Source organism: Tursiops truncatus, chromosome 16, assembly GCF_011762595.2.
Source record: "Tursiops truncatus isolate mTurTru1 chromosome 16, mTurTru1.mat.Y, whole genome shotgun sequence".
NCBI lineage: Eukaryota > Metazoa > Chordata > Mammalia > Artiodactyla > Delphinidae > Tursiops > Tursiops truncatus.
Window position 1 is genome coordinate 32,004,263 of NC_047049.1, and position 20,152 is coordinate 32,024,414.

General features: G+C 39.5%; 2 pseudogenes; one reads left to right on the top strand and one right to left on the bottom strand.

Moving 5' to 3' along the window:
* LOC101330620 (cytochrome P450 2C18-like) overlaps positions 1-10,037 on the bottom strand; it is a 59,336-nt pseudogene extending 49,299 nt beyond the window's left edge.
* LOC141276765 (tyrosine--tRNA ligase, mitochondrial pseudogene) lies at positions 11-2,422 on the top strand (annotated as a pseudogene).
* Positions 10,038-20,152: the final 10,115 nt, after the last annotated feature.

Here is a 20,152-nt window from a genome sequence, read left to right on the forward strand (position 1 = left end):
GAGCTGGAAAATGTATATTCGCAAAAGAAGTCACAATTTGGTCTATTTTGCTCATGATTAAGATTGTTATCAACATCATGTTGTTGATGTTTTATTCTGCCACACATAACTTCAAAGATTTCTGGATCTTATATATGTATGATGATAATTCAACATCCATTCATGATTAAAAAAAAAACTCTCGGGCTTCCCTGGTGGCGCAGAGGTTGAAAGTCCGCCTGCCGATGCAGGGAACACGGGTTCGTGCCCCGGTCCGGGAAGATCCCACATGCCGCGGAGCGGCTGGGCCCATGAGCCATGGCCGCTCAGCCTGCGCGTCTTGAAGCCTGTGCTTCACAACGGGAGAGGCCACAACAGTGAGAGGCCCGCATACTGCAAAAAAAAAAAAAAAAAAAAAAAAAAAAAACTCTCACCAAAGTGGTTGTAGAGGGAACATATCTCAACATAATAAAGCAGAAGACCTAAATAGACATTTCTCCAAAGACAACATACAGATGGCCAACAGGCATATAAAAAGCTGCTCAACATCACTACCTATTAGACAAATGCAAATCAAAACCACGATGAGGTACCACTTCACACCAGTCAAAACGGTTATCAACAAAAGTCTACAAATAATAAATGCTGAAGAGGGTGTGCAGAAAAGGGAACCCTCCTACACTGGCTGCAGGAATATAAATTGGTGCAGCCACTATGGAGAACAGTAGCGACTCCTTTAAAAACTAAAAAGAGAGTTACTATATGATCCAGCAATTCCATTCCTGGGTATTTACCCAGAAAAAAACAAAAACTCTAATTCGAAAAGATAATGCACCCCAGTGTTCACAGCAGCACCATTTACAATAGCCAAGTCATGGAAGCAACCCAAGTGCCCATCAACAGACAACTGGCTTAAAAAGATGTGGTGTATTTATACAATGGAATATTACTCAGCCATTAAAAAAAGACCAATAAAAAAATAAATATATATTTTTAAAAAGTGAAATGTTGCCATTTGTAGCAACCTGGATGGGCCTAGAGGATAATATGCTTAGTGAAATAAGTCAGATAAAGAAAAATACTACATCATATCACTTATATGTCAACTCTAAAAAATAATACAGGGCCTCCCTGGTGGCGCAGTGGTTGAGAGCCCGCCTGCTGATGCAGGGGACACGGGTTCGTGCCCCGATCCAGGAAGATCCCACATGCCGCGGAGCGGCTGGGCCCGTGAGCCATGGCCGCTGAGCCTGCGCGTCCGGAGCCTGTGCTCCGCAACGGGAGAGGCCACAACAGTGAGAGGCCCGCATACCACCAATAATAATAATTAATAATAATGAATTTATATACAAAAGAGAAAAAGACTCACAGACACAGAAAACAACTGTACGGTTACTAAGGTGGGGGGGAACAAATTAGGGGTATGGGATTAACAGATACAAACTAATATACATAAACTAGATAAGCAACAAGGATTTACTGTATAGCACGGGGAATTATACTCACTTTCTTGTACTAGGTCACCAGGAAGGAAGATGGCGGCACCCAAATCGCGGTATACTTCCCGAGGTGGTGGTTTGGTACCACAGGCGGGTCAAGAGTCTTCCCCTGGTACTGCGTGAGGCCAACTCGGGCGCTCGGGGGTTGCTGGAGGTGCCGAAGGCTCCGGGTCTGTTCAAGGAGTTCTTCCCAGAGAGGGGCACGAAGACAGGGCTCCCAGAGCTCTTGGACGGTGGTATGGCGGGCAACTTTCCCCAGACCATCTACTGCACCTTCGACCCCATGACTCGCTTCCTTTGTGGCATCTGCTGGCACTGTTGGGCCTGTTTCACTTCCACCGATAGGGCCACAAAGCGAGCGCGTCGGTGGGAGGTGCGAGCGCGTCGGTGGGAGGTGCCACCGCGCGCCTGGGAGACGGCAGCGCCGGTACCTGCGCGCACAAGGCCCTGGACGCAAAGCACGTGCAAAACAACGTGCGCGCCCTACGCCGGGCGCTCTAGGCTGCTGATCACCAGCAGCTGCTCACTAACTGGCTGACGCGGGACAGCTGCGCGGTGCTGGACAGCTCGGCGTGGTATCCGAAGCAGCACCTGGTGGACTTCTTAGCGGCAGCGGGCGGCCACTTCCGCGCCGCCACGCTGCTGAACCGGCCCAGCGTGCACACTCGGCTGAAGACCCAGGTGGCGTGAGTTTGGCCGAGTTTTTGTACCAGGTGAACCCTGGAATAAGCGTCCTGGATAATACATGCTGCAAAGCAAACGCCGTTTCAGACGGTCCTGGAGGGTATCGGATGATAACGGAAGGCGGAGTCAGTATAAATCACAAGCAAGTAACGGATCCTGAGAGTGTTTTAGTTGTTGGACAACATATTCTCAAGAATGGACTTTCGTTACTTAAAATAGGAAAAAGGAATTTCTACATTATAAAATGGCTTCAGCTATGATGAAACATCCTTCTGGTGGTTCAAATTTATCCATCATTCATTCTCAAGACATACGAACGTATAATCTTCGCTTATGCAAATCAAACAACAGAGAATGGAGTATACTCCAGGCCTCACAGCGTGAGTGATTTCATTATTTATATAAGTTGGTTCTGTTTGTGTAATAGTGGGATATTTCATTTCCTGGTCCTTAAACATTAAGGGCTACCACAGAAAGGCATGATTTCCGGGGTTAATCTCTTTTCATAATTATTCTCCATGAAAAACTAAGTGCTATCTTTCCTATCCTGTCCTTCTTGTTCTTTTGAAGACAAGGAATAACAATGAAAAACAGGTAGTATAAGAAATTTTAAGGGGGGGACTTCCCTGGCGGTCCAGTGGTTGAGGCTCCGTGCTTACCCTGCAGGGGACACGGGTTCCATCCCTGGTTGGGGAACTAAGATCCCACATGCCAAGCAGCGTGGCCAAAAAAAAAAAAAAAAAGAAATTGTGGGTACTTTTATATCAGGTGAATATCTCACTGGATTTTTTTGTTGTTAAGGAAGCTAGTACAGTTCTCCTTTGAAAAGGAGAAAAGTTAGAGGAAGCCATATTTGACATTAGAAATTACGGTAGAAAGTTTCCTTTGGAAAAAAAAAAAGAACAAAAATCAGTACTTGACTTTTCAGGAAGTTTCTAATTCAGTTTTCCAGTCCCTTGCCTGTGTTCCATAGAATTAAATTTACTCACAGCCTTGTTTATTTGTTTTTTTTTACTTAGTAAAAAAGGTATCAATGTTTTATAAATTTATAGGCTTTTAGTTTTTAAAGTTTCAAATTCTGCCCCCAGGCAGATTGCAACTTGAGATGAACTGAAAAGTTAAGTTACCAACAAGATAAAATAGAGGATAATCATATGAGTATATCAAAAGATAAAAGGGATAAAGAAATTTCAGGTCAAATTTAAAGTATTTGGAATCAAGACTTAGTTAAATTAAGCTCTACATTCACTAGGCAATTTGATCCTCCAGAAATGTTTCTAAAACCTGAAAAATCAAGGTGATAGCACCCCTGTTTCCCCTGAGGATCAAGTGAAACACGAACACAAAATGGTTTACAATCAGATTTGTTCTAGAAAATCTTACAGGCAGCAAAGCATGGCTTTAGAGTTCAAATTCTAGCCATTTACTACCTGGGGATTACTTGGAGCAAGTCACTATCTTCATATGCAAAAATGGAGATGTAATAATGCTCGAGTCAATTAGGAAAAATCTAACAGGGAAAAAAAGCCATAAAACTTTTGTACAGTGTAAGCTGTATTGCTATGTTCCAAAGTAGATTTACATGTTAGAAAGCCATAGTTTATCCAAACCTTCGTCTGGGAGTAAAGTTAGGAAGAATTCATTTATTGACAAACTTTAATGTCACTTCATAGCAGCAATTTTATTTACACAGTAACAATGAACATACAGGTATCCATTATAAATGTCAGAGATCATCGCTACATTTCAAAACTTCACTCAGTTTGAGGGCCAACAAAAGAAGTTTTTCTCTTTCCATACCTATCTTGCCTCTGTTTTTCTTTGTACAAGGTGTGTAGTACTAGCAAGCGCATTACTGTAGCAGGTCACATTTTCAATTTGAAATTTGATGTGCTGGGGAAAGGTGCATGACGAGGTGTTTTCCCCCTTACAAATTCAAAAAGCTAGAATAGAATGGTCATCATCTGACCTACCTGAAATAAGTAAGTCACGGATTGCTATGATTTCAAAATTGATGTCTAATGATGGCAGAGTAATTTTAAAGTGTGCTAACAAACATCTTGGAAGCCTGTATTCTACGAAGATGGTACTACTAACAGATTCAAAGTAGTACCGTATCATATCAGACCGAAACTGGTTCTTTATGTTTGAGATGAGTTGCTGAGCCTATTGTTTCTTAGTAAATGGGTACCATTAGCTAAAGGTAATGGACATATCCATATTGTTCCTGCCAGTAGTCCTTCATGAATGTCATGACTTTAAAAATTTTAGTATCTACAATATATAATTGATCTTCAAATTTATAATGTAATTCATATCAAGAACCACCTGGAGAATTTTAGTAAAGTGTTTATGTTCTAAACCTCACTCCCAACACCCTGAAAGCCTTTAAGAGTATGTGTGTGTGTCCAGATGTTTTTCTTTAAATAACAAAGCTCCACATTATTTGCATTTAAAAAATATCTTGTGATAACATATAATGGAATATAATCTGCAAAAACAAACTGAATCACTATGCTGTACACCTGAAACTAACGCAATATTGTAAATCAACTATACTTCAATAAAAATGTTTTAAAAGACTAACTATGATGGTGATTATTATATCACTTCTGATGTGCCGGGCCATGGCCTGGGTACTTGGTACTCAGATTATTACTAATCATCATATCAAAACTTTGAGCTAGATTTATTTACCCTGTTTTATAGATAAAGAGATTAAGGTTCAAAGGCTGTCCTGTTTATTTCCAGTGTCTCACAGTTAATAAATAGAAGACCCCAATTTTTTTTATTGAAGTATAGTTGATTTACTTCAACTATAATGGTGTGCCAATCTCTGCTGTACAGTACAGTGACTCAGTTTTACACATATATACTTTTTTTAAATATTCTTTTCCGTTATGGTTTATCCCAGGAGATTGGATATAGTTCCCTGTGCTATATGGTAGGACCTTGTTATATATCCATTCTAAATGTAATAGTTTGCATCTACCAACCCCAAACTCCCAGTCCATCCCTCTCCCTCCCCCCAGCTCCCCCTTGGCAACCACAAGGCTGATCTCTGTGCCTGTGAGTCTGTTTCCGTTTTCTAGATAGGTTCATTTGTGCCATTTTAGATTCCACAAATAAGTGATAACATATGGTGTTTGTCTTTCTCTTTCTGACTTACTTCACTTAGTATGATAATCTCTAGTTGCATCCATGTTACTGCAAATGGCATTATTTTGTTCTTTTTTATGGCTGAGTAGTATTCCATTATATATATGTACCACATCTTTATCCATTCATCTGTTGATGGACATTTAGGTTGTTTCCATGTTTTGGCTATTGTGAATAGTGCTGCTGTGAACATAGGGGTGCATGTATCTTTTTGAACTATAGTTTTGTCTGGGTATATGCCCAGGAATGGGATTGCTGGATCATATGGTAATTCTATTTCTAGTTTTCTGAGGAACTTCCATACTGTTTTCCTTAGTAGCTGCACCAACTTACATTCCTACCAACAGTGTAGGAGGGTTCTCTCTTCTCCACACCCTCTCCAGCATTTGTTATTTGTAGACTTTTTAATGATGGCCGTTCTGACCGATGTGAGGTGGTACCTCATTGTAGTTTTTATTTGCACTTCTCTAATAATTGGTGATGTTAAGCATCTTTTCATGTGCCTACTGGCCATCTGTGTGTCTTTGGAGAATGTTTATTAAGGAGAAGACCCAAATTTCAACACAGCTTAGTTGACCTCTGATGCCTAAGAAACTTATCAGTCCCCAATGCCTACCTTGGAACCAATATCCAGTTGACTGCTTCAGAATCACCTGTAAAGCTCATCCCATGGGAATTCTGACTCAGTAGTGATAAATACTAGAAATCTATATTTTTTAAAACCACCCTAGATGATTCAAATGCCCAGCCCAGTTTAAGATCCGCTAGTATTACTAACAGAAAGAGAGCAAGCATCACAAAGGCAGTGCCAGGACATGCAGCAGCTCATGGAAGAACAGTTTCTTCCATCCTGCATCATTCTTGGCCACAGACAGCAGCTTTGTGCAGAATCCAAGAGGATTTTATTACTACCCAGCTGGCTCTGACTCATTACTTTTTTCTTTCATTCACTCATACTTGTCCTGCTCCCAAGCTATTTCCTTAACATCAGGCATAATTTGCTTCTTCACAGAAGTTCAATTTTCATAGCTATTCTGAACAAAACACAGTTTATATAATAGATGACTTCTTGAATGAAATCTCTAACCACAAAACATTTCCCTTACCATTTACCTTCAGCCAAGAATCATAGCAAATGGTGGTGAAACAAAGGGAAGAAACACTTCAGTCTTTTGTCACGTTATTATTTTGATTCAACCATACAAAGCCCTAAATGTTTCTCTACTCACAAAATGCATTCCACTGTTATTGACAATGACAGACCAAAAGTAATACTCCAAGCGAGTGTTTGCCTTAAATAATATCTTTTAATAATTTTTATTTTAATATATTGTAATGTATTTTAATATATTTTAATGAAGATATTTTATTTAAAAGTAGATGTTCATGGGCTTCCCTGGTGGCGCAGTGGTTGAGAGTCTGCCTGCCGATGTAGGGGACATGGGTTCGTGCCCCGGTCTGGGAAGATCCCACATGCCGCAGAGCGGCTGGGCCCGTGAGCCACGGCCGCTGAGCCTGTGCATCCGGAGACTGTGCTCCGGAACGGGAGAGGCCACAACAGTGAGAGGCCCGCGTACCGCAAAAAAAAAAAAAAAAAAAAAAAAGTAGATGTTCGTTTACTTTCCCTTTGCAAGCCACTGGATGAACATAAAACCTACTTACATTGATTAAGGATTTGCTGATGTCCTTAACGTCTAACTGTAGGATATTTCCAAGAATTGGGAGAGGAGTGGGGCCAGTCGGGAGCTGCCCTTTCCCAGAGCTCTGTTTCCAGAGAGGAGAAGCAGACAGGAGAGAGAGAGAGACAGAGGACCAGGACCACAGCCGGGTCCACTGGAACCTTCTCTTCTTACTCAGACAGCTGTGAACCTGAAATCTAAAGCTTTTATAACAGTCCCTGCTAATTCAGCTTGTGCCTCTGACTCATAAATTGAACAATCAGCTAGGTCTACTTTAATTTCTCTTTTGAAGGAACTTTATCCTTGTGATAATTAAAATATGGTGTTCTTTGCTCTTGCCCTTTTTTTCAATGCCCCACCTGGGCATTCCAGTTTAAGAGGTCTGGGGTGGAGCCCAGGTACTGGTAATTTTTTTTAAACACTCCAGGTGGTTGACAACCAGTGAAGTAAATGATATGATCAAAAAGTTGCTCAACATTCTGGATTCTCAGATTAGTAACCAGTTAAGAATTTATGACTTTGAGGACTTTATGACCTTGTATGTTAAAAAAAAAAAAGTATATCCTTTAATGCTTTATCAAACACTAATATACTTTGTCCTTGAAAATGAAAGCCTTTTGAGATATTTTAGAGTACCATACTAACATTATAGCTTCCCAAACATAAACCAGCTAACAGAACTCATACATTTTGAAGGTCCAAACATGTATCAAGGAAATAGCTAAGTAAATTTACACACATTTTACCATTAAACTCTCCCCCTCCCCTCAGAAAAAACACTAGAAGAAGAAATTTTTAATTTTTATTTTTCAGATGGGGAAAGGGAAATTCAGAGAACAGGAGGTCCGGCCAGTGTCACACAGCTAATAAATGACAAAACTGGGATTTGAAATAATATCCTCTAATGCCCATTGTGGTACACTGTGGCTTACACCACAGCTGCCTCAAGAACAATTTTAGGAAAACAAAACCAAACCCCCAAAACATTAGTTTCTCTGAACATACACCCCGTGAATGTCTACAGAATAACAAGTTTCACACTAAATAGATGTTCGTTACTTGACTGCAAGGATAAAACGGTCGTGGGTTCTCAGGACGTAAAAGATAGGGATTCTCCCCCTCCATCACTGCAGAGGTGAAACTGGCTCAGGTAACTAATGGAAGGGCTAATCTCAGGGGGCAGAGCTTGAGAAACCATGACTTCCCCCACCTCCCAGTCACCTCCAGATACATCTGCTTTGGTTGCTTTCTTTGTTCTGTCATTGTCAGAAATAATGGAATGAAGTATGCACAGCAAGGAAGGGAGATTTTGACAAAACAAAAGGTGTGGATTCAGTGGAAGATGGAAGACAGGGACTTCACTGAACAGACTCATGGCCCAGAACCAATGCAACATGCAGACCTGAACAGGAAACAGCACTTAGTGGTCATGAGGATCTAAATGTCACTGGAATTATATACATTACTAGATCACTAATAGTAATGCTTATACAAAGACATATTCTATAAAGATATCATCATATGTAGTTTTTTATTGAAGTATAGTTGATGTACAATATTATATGTTAAGTATAAAATACAGTGATTCACAATTTTTAAAGGTTATACTCCATTTATAGTTACTATAAAATATTGGCTGTATTCCCTGTGTTGTACAGTATATCCTTGTAGCTTATTTTATACATAATAGTTTGTACCTCTTAATCCTGTACCTTTATATTACCTTACTCCTTCCCCCTTCCCTCTCCACTGGTAACCACTAGTTTGTTCTCTATGTTTGTGAATCTGTTTCTCTTTTGTTATATTCACTAGTACAGGAGTATGTACTTTTCCAGTGGAGTTTTAAGCTGTACTTGAGGGAAGCTTCTACGGAGTCCACAGAGTGCACTGGACATCCTCAGGGAGAAGAAAAATAGCCACCCTATAAGCAGTTCTTATATTTTCCTATCAAGTGTTCCGATTTTCAGAGCTCTAAAATACTTTATGCTAAAACTTCTTATTTTTGTTGCTCTGCCTTCTTTGTATTTCCTTTTCAATTTCTAGCTTTTTAAGCTACATTATTCATTGTTTGATTCATTTTCACATGTTTGTCCTAAGTGTTCAGAAGTATTATATGGTATGAATTTTCTTCATTGAATAATATTATCTCTATTCTACGTATTGTTGGTATATCTGTTGTTAGGATTTTAAAAGTATTGTGGAATATTGTTTTTGGTGCCTTCTTTGATCCAAAGATTGTTTTTCTTGGCCACGTGGCTTGTGAGACCTTAGTTCCCCGACCAGGGATTGAACCCAGGTCCACGGCAGTGGAAGCGCAGAGTTTTAACCACTGGATCAGGGAAGTCCCTGATCCAAAGATTACTTAGGAGAGTTCTGAAATCTCCAAGCAGTTGTTTCATTTACTTCACACTTTGTTTTTAATTATCCTGAAATTGGATTACAGGAAATCCATTACACTATTTAATTTTTTTTAAGCTGAGGATCTTTTATAGTCCTTTATAGGACTATAGTCCTTTTCGACTCTAGTCTTTTATAGTCCAAAATGGTGAATTTTCATTAACATTACATGGTCATCTGTTATTAACATTTGTTTGACATTTTTAATTGTATCACTCCTTCTTTCTACATCGACCAGAGTTTTAACTGCCTGATGGGTCAGCAGAACATGAGGTATGAATCTCCAGTGATGGCAAAGGATGGCTTTCTCCTTCCTGCATTCATTCAAATGCTCATTCATGTATTCCTCTCACAAAAATGCATGGAGTACTGGGCCCCTAATCCCAGTCAGGCCCTGCCCTGAGCACTGAGGACATAGGAGCAAGTGAACACAATTGCTAAAGAAGGGGTGTGACCCCACATTGGCAATGGGAGGAAGATCTTTCCAGGCTGAGGGTACAGCATGCCTAGAGGATTGGATGGGCCTGCTGGGGCCACAGAGGGAGAAGTGTAAGTAGAGAAAAGAAAATGTCAAGGGCAGGGTGGAGGGTGTGTGAGTTTTCATTGCTTTGGTACTGCTCACTCAACCTTCTGCAGGCATGGTCTGCCCAGTTACCTGTCACAGGAGTGATTCTGGGCAGAACCCAGCTCGGTGATCTCCACAATGTGGTGTGGTCCAGCTGGCCATGGGAGTAGCTGTATAGGGGACTCTGCTTCAGGCGCCACTGTGGAGGAACCACATCCTAGTAGGAATGTGGACCTGGAGCAATTGTGGCAAATGCTGAAGAGTTTCCTGGCAGAATGCACTGACAGTGAGACACCCAGGCTCGCTGTCCCTGGATATCAGTGGGAGACGGTGGAGTGTGCTGGGATGGGTCAGGTGTTCATAGCTCTCTTGAGTTTAGGCAGAATTTTTCAGGTAGTCAAAGAACGGCTTTCTCTACAGGGAAACAAGGAATCTGCCAGTCAGCAGTTCAGCACAAGCTGTAGCAAAATTTAATGCTCCTGACAAGTTTCATCCTGTGAAGGAAGAGGATGCAAATGCAGAAAAGTCTGGTGACCTGGACTTGTTCAACCCTATGATGAGGAACATCATATGTGTTGTAATAAAACATGGGGGGAAAGAAAATCCTCACTATTCACACCAAGAATGGTTGATATCTGTTCCTGAGGAAAAAAAAAAAAAAAAAGATCTAGCCTCTGGGAGATGAAACCAATTCTATCAAAAAAAGTGGAAAAAGCTAAATCACAATTAAAACTACTGTGGGCGACTGCGAAAAAGGCTCAAGGTCTCCACTGTGAGCCTGAGTGTAGAGTCCAGTCATGTCTCTGCGGGATGCTCCAAAGTCAAATGCATATTCAAACATTGAAAATAGCAAGAACGATCTATCCTACACCAACATGGCTAAAAGAGAGAAGGAAAAGCCCACCTGACAGATCCTCATGAAGGCGTCCAGACTGAAGAATCTTCAGTCAAATGGGCAGATCAACATCCTAAGGAGGGAGGAAACGAAATGACTGAGCTTCAACAGAGACAAGAAGAGCAACTTAGAATGACCTGTCATGGCAGATCGTAACTTGGCAGCAAGAAATGGGAAGTTCTGAAGCAAATGACCTAATGATGCATGAAAATGATGAGCTCAAGACCTACAGGAAACAATTCAAAGATCTCAAAAAAAAGCTGGCAAGAATCGTTTCTTCTTCACAGAGGCAGCCTGTCCGTGGAACTAAAACCTCAGGAGAGTTTTGGAGGGAACTGAATGAAACTTCATCATCTGCAGAGAAGAGGTTGCAAACCTGAGACAAAGAAAAACCCTGTGATTAAACTTGAGCTCCTAGAAGTGGTTCCTTGGACATCTGATGATCCCAAAGGAGCATTTGGCAAGGACCATTTGCTCCCCAATCTCTGTGCATGGGTGCTGCTTCCCTTTCCTCAGACCCTCCCCCTGAGTGCCAGGCTGACCTCCCCCTGCAGCTCCGTTCCCCAGCCCATGTTTACTGTGAGTCTAAGGGGAGAGCTCCTGGCAAGAGGATATTCACCACCACCCCAGGAAGCCTACAGACACCCCTCTGAATCATATCCTACCAAGGGGTTTCTGTCTGCCTTTTTGTCCACCATGGCCTGGCTTTTTTCCCTGGACACTGCCATTCTGAAATTTGAAGTGTGTTACCTGTGGCCTCCCTCATGACATGAGTCGTAAAAATCCTAATACACTGGTAGACTTTTATGTCACTGAGTTTCTTATTTTCCTGAAAATATTTTGGAACTATGCGTGTATTTAGTTTTAGAATACAAAGCTCACTTTTGGCAAGTGGTTTTACTTTCTTTCATCCTGATACTAATGTATCAAGATCGATTCAGTTTAAGTCATTCCCATTATATCGTACATCTAGAAATAACAAGCAGTAGATATTTCTTTGATGAGTCAGTTCATTTTTGTTTAAACAATACAATATCTGTGAGCAGTTTAATCCACAAAGACACGAAATTAAAAAATACTTTTCTCTGTTAATGTTTCTATCTACCAGTGTTACAAGAAAGAGCTGAAAATTGCTTCTTGGTTTCAGTAAATTATGGTTGAATTTTTAAATGACTAGTGTGTGGTGACTGAGTGGAGAGGGCAGTCTGTGGAGTGGGAGCCCAGCAGGACTGGACCCATCCATGTCGAGTGCCCTCTGGCTGTGGGGAGCTCTGGAAGGGACTGCATTAATTGTAGATGTTCATGAAGAGGGAGGTAGCCTCAGGCTATCACTTCCTGCCTCTGCCCCAACTCAATTATACTGGAAAGATGGACCTATCCCAATATAATTCCCTCTTCAAAATGGTGTCTTTAGGCTTCACGTGCTGATGTCCTCAGTGGGATCTTGCCCCAAGAGCTTGGGTGGGGGCCTTGGTACTGGAGGACGTGGTATGGAGGCAGCTCTGCCCAGTAGCAGGGCTGACACAGAGTCAGGTGTATCCCCAGGGCTGGCACGTGGACGGGTATGGAAGCAGAGCACACAACTGAAGTCTCAGATATTTGGGCAGTGTCTTGAGTCTCAGGCCCAGGCCAGTCCCATGCTACAATCAACAGCCCTGAGTCTGGTCCAGAGCCACAGACACTGCAATATAACCTTTAAAATAAAACACAAATTTTAAGTCCACTCTTGTTAACTAAGTAAAAAAGATAAAACAAAAATTCACCTCAATAGATTTGGGGAAATTTGGAAGAAAATCATTACCATCATTATGGAAAAAACCCCCAGCAAAATTGGAATAGAGGGAAAGCTCCTCCATTGATAAAGTACATCTGTAAGGAGTCTTGAGTTAGCACTGTCTTTATCAGTGAAACATGGAAACATTTCCCCACACTAGGGAGAACAAGGCAAGCACTCATCACCTCTACTCAACGTTAGATAGTGGATTTAGTAAGAGAAGTATGGCAAAAAAAAAAAAAAAAAAAAGAAAACAGAAAAGAACATTGAAAAAGAAGAAGTAAAATTTTCCTTCTTCACAAAAGATATGAATTTATAGGTAGAAAACCTGAATTTGTTTGTAAAAACTACTTACATTAAAGTGTACCTGATTTTTCCCTCCTAATAAACACTTTACTTGTTTCACTAAAACAATTAAAATAAAAATAAAAAAATAAAACGTACCTGGGATTTGTTTTAATCAGGTATGGTAAGACACGCAGACACAGAAATGGCTGTCATGAAGGAAGAAATTGTTGCCCACAGCTCACTAGATACAGGAGGCACAGCACACCAGGTGGGGCCACATGTGGACGCTCCCTGGTTGGTCAGGAGGCAGAAGGGGGGTGAAGGGAAAGCATGGGCGAAAGCCTTTATCCTGGTTTTAGTGGGAAGGAATGAGCGAGACAGGGTAGGTATGATTAGTAAGCTTAAGATTAGCTGTTTGAATAATTTCAGCAGGCTCCAGGGTGTAGGTACTGCCCCTTGCTGCCATGAAACTGGCAAACTATGTTATTACACACAGGTATATGAATTTCAAGGAAGGGAAAAATTAATCTATAGAAATAGAAAAGTATTGTTTTAGGACAATTATGGACATTGATGGACTGGATCGGACATAAGGGGAGTTACAGGGGTAATGATAATGTTCTATATTTTGATCGAATCGTTGTTACATGGGTGTTAGCATTGATCAAAACTCATCAAATTGTACAGTTAAGATATGTACAATTCCCTGTTGCTAAATTTCACCTCAATAAAAAAGAAATTATGTTTCTATATTGTATTTTTTAGGTATGTTGACATACAACATTATATTAGTTTTCGCTGTACAACATAATGATTTGGTATTTGTATGTATTGCAAAATGATCACAACAATAAGTCTAGTTAACATCCGTCCCCATACATAGTTACAGAATTTTTTTCCCCATAATGAAAACTTAAAGACTTACTCTCTTAGCAGCTTTCAGATATGCAATACAGTATTATTATTATTTTAAAAAATAATTTTATTTTTGGCTGCGTTGGGTCTTCGTTGCTGCGTGTGGGCTTTCTCTAGCTGCGGCGAGTGGGGGCTTCTCTTGTTGCGGAGCATGGGCTCTAGGCGCCCAGGCCTCAGTAGCGGTAGAGCACGGGCTTAGTTTCTCCGCGGCATGTATAGTCACCATGCTGTACAGTACATCCCCATGACTTTTTTATTTTATAACTTAAGGTTTGTACTCTTTGACCACTTCACACATTTTGCCCTACCTGAGCCCCCACCTCTGGTAACCACCAAACTGTTCTCTGTATCCAGGAGTTTAGTTGTTTGGGGTTTTTTTGTTGTTTTCTGTTTTAGATTCCACATATAAATGAGATTATATGGCACTTGTCCTTCTCTGACTTATTTCACTTAGCATAATACCCTCAGGGTCCATCCATGTTGTTGCAAATGGCAAGATTTCATTCTTTTTTTATGGCCAAATACTAATCTCTTGCATACATAGACCACATTTTCTTTATCCATTCATCCTTAAGTGGACATTTAGGTTGTTTCCATATCTTGGCTATTGTAAATAATGCTGCAGTGAACATGGACATTCAATAAATGTCATAGAATTTCAGCCCTTGTGGGGAACTGCTTGGTTATTCCATAAAAAGGCCTTAGATCAATGTTATAAACTCCTTACTAGCCACAGAAATCTTGTTTTTAAATTTTTAACATCAATAATTTTAGAAGGGGTGTGTCCTCACCACTTTATATGAGGCCCCAATATTTCCAATTGTCTTCATTCATTCTCTTTACTCTCCTAGTTCCTGTCTTGATCACTAACCTAATCAGAGACACCCCTTGGTAGATGCCTGGCTCATTTATGTAAAAATTTATGTAGAATGGAAAGGATTCAGTATAGGAAGCCAAGAGATCTTGGTTCTGAGTCTGGCTTCTGCCCTGTCATCTTTGGGAAGATTGCTTTCTTCTCTAGCTTTAGTTTCCTTATCAGTAAAATGAAGCCAGGAGACTTCTTGTTCTCTAGGGTCCCTGAACAGAGGAATAATATGTAACAGAACTCTGGAAGGAATTTTGGTACTCAGTAACCATATGATCAGGGTTTTAAACACTTTTTTTTTTTACTATCACTTTCAGTAAGAAACATATTGACATGACAAGAAAATGCACACACACAACCACATACAAATGAACTGAAAAAATTTAAAAATGAATGAATGAATAAATGAATACATAAGCACACTACTTGGTTCAAGTAGGTAAGTGCTGTTCTAATTTTGTGGAGGTATAGATATATACACAAATCATTCCTAGACAATATGCATTAAAAGCCTTACATATATTTACAACTCCAGATTTAACAAAATTGGTTGAACAAATTAACACACACACAGTGCTAGGTAAATGGGTAAATGTTGTTAAAATGGGCAAATCATTCCTAGACAATATTTATCAAAAGCCTAGAAAATGTTCACACCTTCAGACTTATAGAAATGTATCCCAAGAAGCAAATCAGAGACTTACAAAGACCTATATAGGAGACAGCGCTATATATCCAACACTTATCCAATAACAGACGATTACTTTAAAAAAATAATGATCCATGTATATTGTAAAATAATTTAGTATGTACTCAATAATATTCTTGGAAAATAATTATAGATATAAATTGTAAATCTTATATTCTTACCAGGAAAAACAATTTGCTAGGTTTTATATACAATGTGATCCTGAGAGTGTAAATATGTGTGTGCTTTTAATTGTGCACATAGAAAGAGATAAGGAACATGATTTCTGTGTTTTCCAAATTTTCTGAAATTGTTACTTTTATAATTAGAAAAGGAAGATTCTACTTTAAAACATAAAGAAATAACTTAGAAATCTCCCTTGCTGTTACAGATACAGGAGTTAGTGAATTGTTGTTCTTTCCCTTTTTCAGCAGGCAAAATAAAATAAGTAAAATGGAAACCTTAACCTTGTAAAATATAAAGACTGAAATAGAACCGGGAAGGTCAGTTTTAATTGGGGAAATTATGCCACCTTGTGGTCTTTTCGTATATTGCCACATATAACAATTTTTAGTACAAATTTCAGGGCGAAACTCTGAGATTGTCCGCCAGCTTGCACGTTGAGAGATCCTCTTTCAATTTCATGGCACGTCCTTGTGGCAAATAAGAGTTTGTTTATGGAATGAGATGGTCATAATCAAAAACAAGTTTGTATTTACTAGGCCACTACTATCAATAACAGGAAATCTTTGAGTTAGCTAATCCCTAAATAAAGTTCCTTCTCAACTGAAACACTGTGATTCTAAGTCTGCAGCGGAATTTTTATATTCTTTGGAAAGACTGGAGCCACCAAGGAAACTTTTTCCATTCATTGTCAAGTGAAAGATGAAAGGGCTCACGGACACGTCAGAAGCCACACTGATCGGTGGAGCCATTCAGTGGCTGAGCTGGAGGCCTAAACACAGAGTTAACAGGTTATGCAAGCTCCAAGGCAACTTATTTTAAAGCAGGAAGAGCTGAGGACAGATTCACATAGAAAAAAGTAGAAAAAAACCCAGGAAGCAATTGATAACAGTAGAAATCTGGCAAAAGATGGCACCAACCTATATGATCTTTCCCTAAAATACATAAGAATAAAAGCAGCTGTTAGAGAATAGTTCTGCTGTTATTTGATAAGCTTTAATTTTTAAAGGAAAAAAAAGCATACTGGATTGGTCACTTGAACTCTGACAGGGAGGTGTCCCTAACAGATGGCCTTGTAACGATTTATATTGAAAGATTTAGTGTAGGTAAAGGTCTTGGAACAGGGCCTGGCGCGTGGTAGCACTATACACACATGATAGCTGGCATTATCGTTAAACGGTCACTATAGCATTTTTTCTTTGTCTACAAGCTGGCTTCTGACAAAATTTTTCTGAAGTAGGGTAACATGCAATTTGCTGGTTAAAACAAACAAACATTGCCCTTTAGATGATTATAACAGCATGTAACTCAAAACTCTGCTTCATATCTCCCTGACAAAGGGTTTAAGTATTTCCAAGCTGGCTGAAAATACACTGTGGGCAAGCAGATCCCCCTCTGCACATGCTCCCTTTTGCTTCCTGTGGTCAGTGCAGCCAGGATTACCTGAAAGAAGGTTGCCTTTTTCCTTCTCTGACAAGCAGCACTGCAGGCGCCCATCCCAGGAGGCACAGCCCTCTCTGCAGAGCAGACGGTGACAAGGAGGGGCAGAGTGATGGTGAGATGCCTCAGGGCCAGTCCTTGTGTCTTCACTCCCTTCCCGCCGCTTCCCAGTCTGGCTTCACCCCTTTTCTACTCAGTCAGGAACAGTCTTGGCCGCAAAATGTTCAGTATGTATCAAGCTAAAAAGGCATGTTGAAAAGAACATACAGAGAACTTCCATTTGAAAGAAAACATGTAAACACATATATGTTCACATAGAAAAGTGTGGGAAGGAATTAGCCCCCAGGTTTTTAACAGTAGTGGCTGGGTGGTGAAATAAGTGATTTTTCCTTTTCTTTCTTTTCTTTCTTAAAAGTATCTGATGTTTTGACACTATCAACATAGAACATGTATTAGTTTAGAAAGAAGTGGGAAAAAAGTTATTTGGAAAGAATGGTTTGATTTTTTAAAGACTGGAGAGTTTCTGCACATGCATTTACCAGTCTTGTCTTAAATATTTTATTATTTGTCATCAGAAATCATCTTTATCAAGATTAATATTGTAATCATAACGCAAAGCATAAAGCCCAGCTATGCCTTGAAAGGGCAAGTATAAACACATGGTCGGTCTAAATCAGAATGGGCACGAGAAAAGGTTTATTTTCAGGTACTTGCAACACCTTTCCTTTTGGAAACGGCCTTTAACATCTTGCTCATTTGGGGACACTGGGGCCTTCTGATAAGAGTTAAGTATACAATATAGTCAGTTTTGATAAACACCAACACCTGAGTAAACCACACACTATCAAGATGTAGAATAATTCCATTCCCCTGGAAAGTTCCCTCACCCCGTTTCCAGGCAATCCCCATCCTCAGAAGCAACCACTGCTCTGGTTTCTAGCACATTAGTTTTAGCTCTTCTAGAACTTCATAGAAGTAGACACTTTTGAATGATGAAATTGGCTCTTTGCAAACACCAGACTTTAAAGGATTTTAGGATTATCTTTACAGGCAATTGAAGAACCCTTTGGTTTCAGAACTCTACCTAGTTACTATGAGATTAGCTTCATAATTCAAACATCATATGCATTTATATACAGTATGGAATTCTACCTTTTTAGGAGAAATAAATTGCCACTGGGAAGTCTGGGTGTGATTTGTGTCTGTTTCTCTTTAAAGAAACACTTCAAATAAGGCCAGTTTTAAACTAACATTACTGGAAATTTAGCATTTTCCTTATAGGAAGAAAAGAATTATAATTAGAACTTACAAGGACTTCTCATGGGATTTAAGGGATTTTCTTATGTCCCAAAACCCTCTCTGAAGGTTTGCTTAATCTTTCTTCCATTTGCTCATTCTTGTGTTTATTCAGTAAATATTTATTGGACAGTTACTGCACACCAGGGTCTGGATTAGGAATTAAGGAAATTTTTCAGGAAAAAAAGAAAGTGGTCCTCGGGATATTATTCTCTAGTCAAGAATAAAATGCATATTCTCGGAGAGTTATAAGGTACTGAATAATGAGTGTCCTAAAAAAGGTAGAAGGATCTGTAGAAATCTGAAAGGGATGAAAATACCTTGTTGTGAGAATCAAGAAAATTTAATGGAATCAAGAAAAATTAATGGTATTTGAACTAAGCTTTGAAGACTGGGCAGAACTAACTAAATATCACAAGGCTTCCAAAAACAATTTCAACTGTCTCCAACTGGTTTTGTATTTACTTGTGTTTGAAAGTAAGAAAGAATTCTCAGTGGTGGTTTGCATAAATGCCTCATCAGTCCCTGTACCCATACCTTTGCCATATAACTTTACAGTGCCCCCCAACTATGATTCTGGGCTTGCCCCAGTGACTCTCTTTGGCTGATGGGAAATTAGATGTGATGCAAGTAGAATGGGGATAGTTAGGCAGAATTTATAGGGCATAGACAGTCAACCTCCTCATTTAAGAATGGAACAGCTAAGCCAAACTTGAAAGCTTTTGGTGCAGCTGACCTTACATGTGCTCCAGGATAAAGCTGCTAGCAAAGCTCTCTCAAAAATTAACTACTTACTAGGCCACAAAGACTATCTTAATCGACCACCAAAAGCAACACTGTTATTCTAGCAACATTCACTGATCCCAATGCAATGAAATCAGAATTCATTTTTTAAAGTCTAACCAAAAAAAATCCACCCACCATGTGACAGTACTGTTCAAAATATTTTAAAACATCTTAAATAATAATTAAGGTGTGAAAAGATTCTAAAAGTAAAATCCCAACTATTTGCAAGTAAATCTCATTAAATGCCCAGTATTTATCAATATATAAATTGTATAGCTTTGCATGTAATCACTGAATTACAAGAAAAGAAATAAATTCACTAACTATTCAACTTCAACAATCATAAAATAAGAATATAAAGATAAATCCAAAGAAACATGGTAGACAGAGCTGACATGAATGGCTCCCCACCAACTATAAACACATATAAATGCTGCATAAAATATTACAAAAATACTTTTATACAAACTCAAAGGAAAGAAAGGCAAATATTCAGGTGCCAGAACCCAAAAGATAAAGAGTGGAATACAGAATTGACTCATAAGCCCAAGGACAGAACAGAATTATTGCCTCAAAATGGGGCATTAAGTTTTGAAACAACTACATAAGACCTGGATGTTCACAAGACTGCTTCATTCTATTAAAAAAAGGATTAAAAGAATTCTATCCACCAATGTAGGAAAGTGAAGACGTTCACTGTCAGTCCAGGTAGGACCTTGGGTATGGAGAAAAAGGTCACCCATGAGAAATAAAAACCAAGATCTGCACCACATAAGGGGTGAAGGCTATGTTTGTTTGGTTTTTTAATTTTTTAAATTGAAGTATAGTTGATTTACAATGTGTTAATTTCTGCTGTACACCAAAGTGATTCAGTTATACATATATATACATTCCTTTTTTTAATATTTTCCATTATGGTTTATTATAGGATACTGAATATAGTTCTCTGTGCTACACAGTAGGACCTTGTTGTGTATCCATTCTGTATATATTAACTTACATCTGCTGATCCCAACCTCCCACTTCATCCCTCCCCAACCCCCTTCCCCTTGGCAACCAC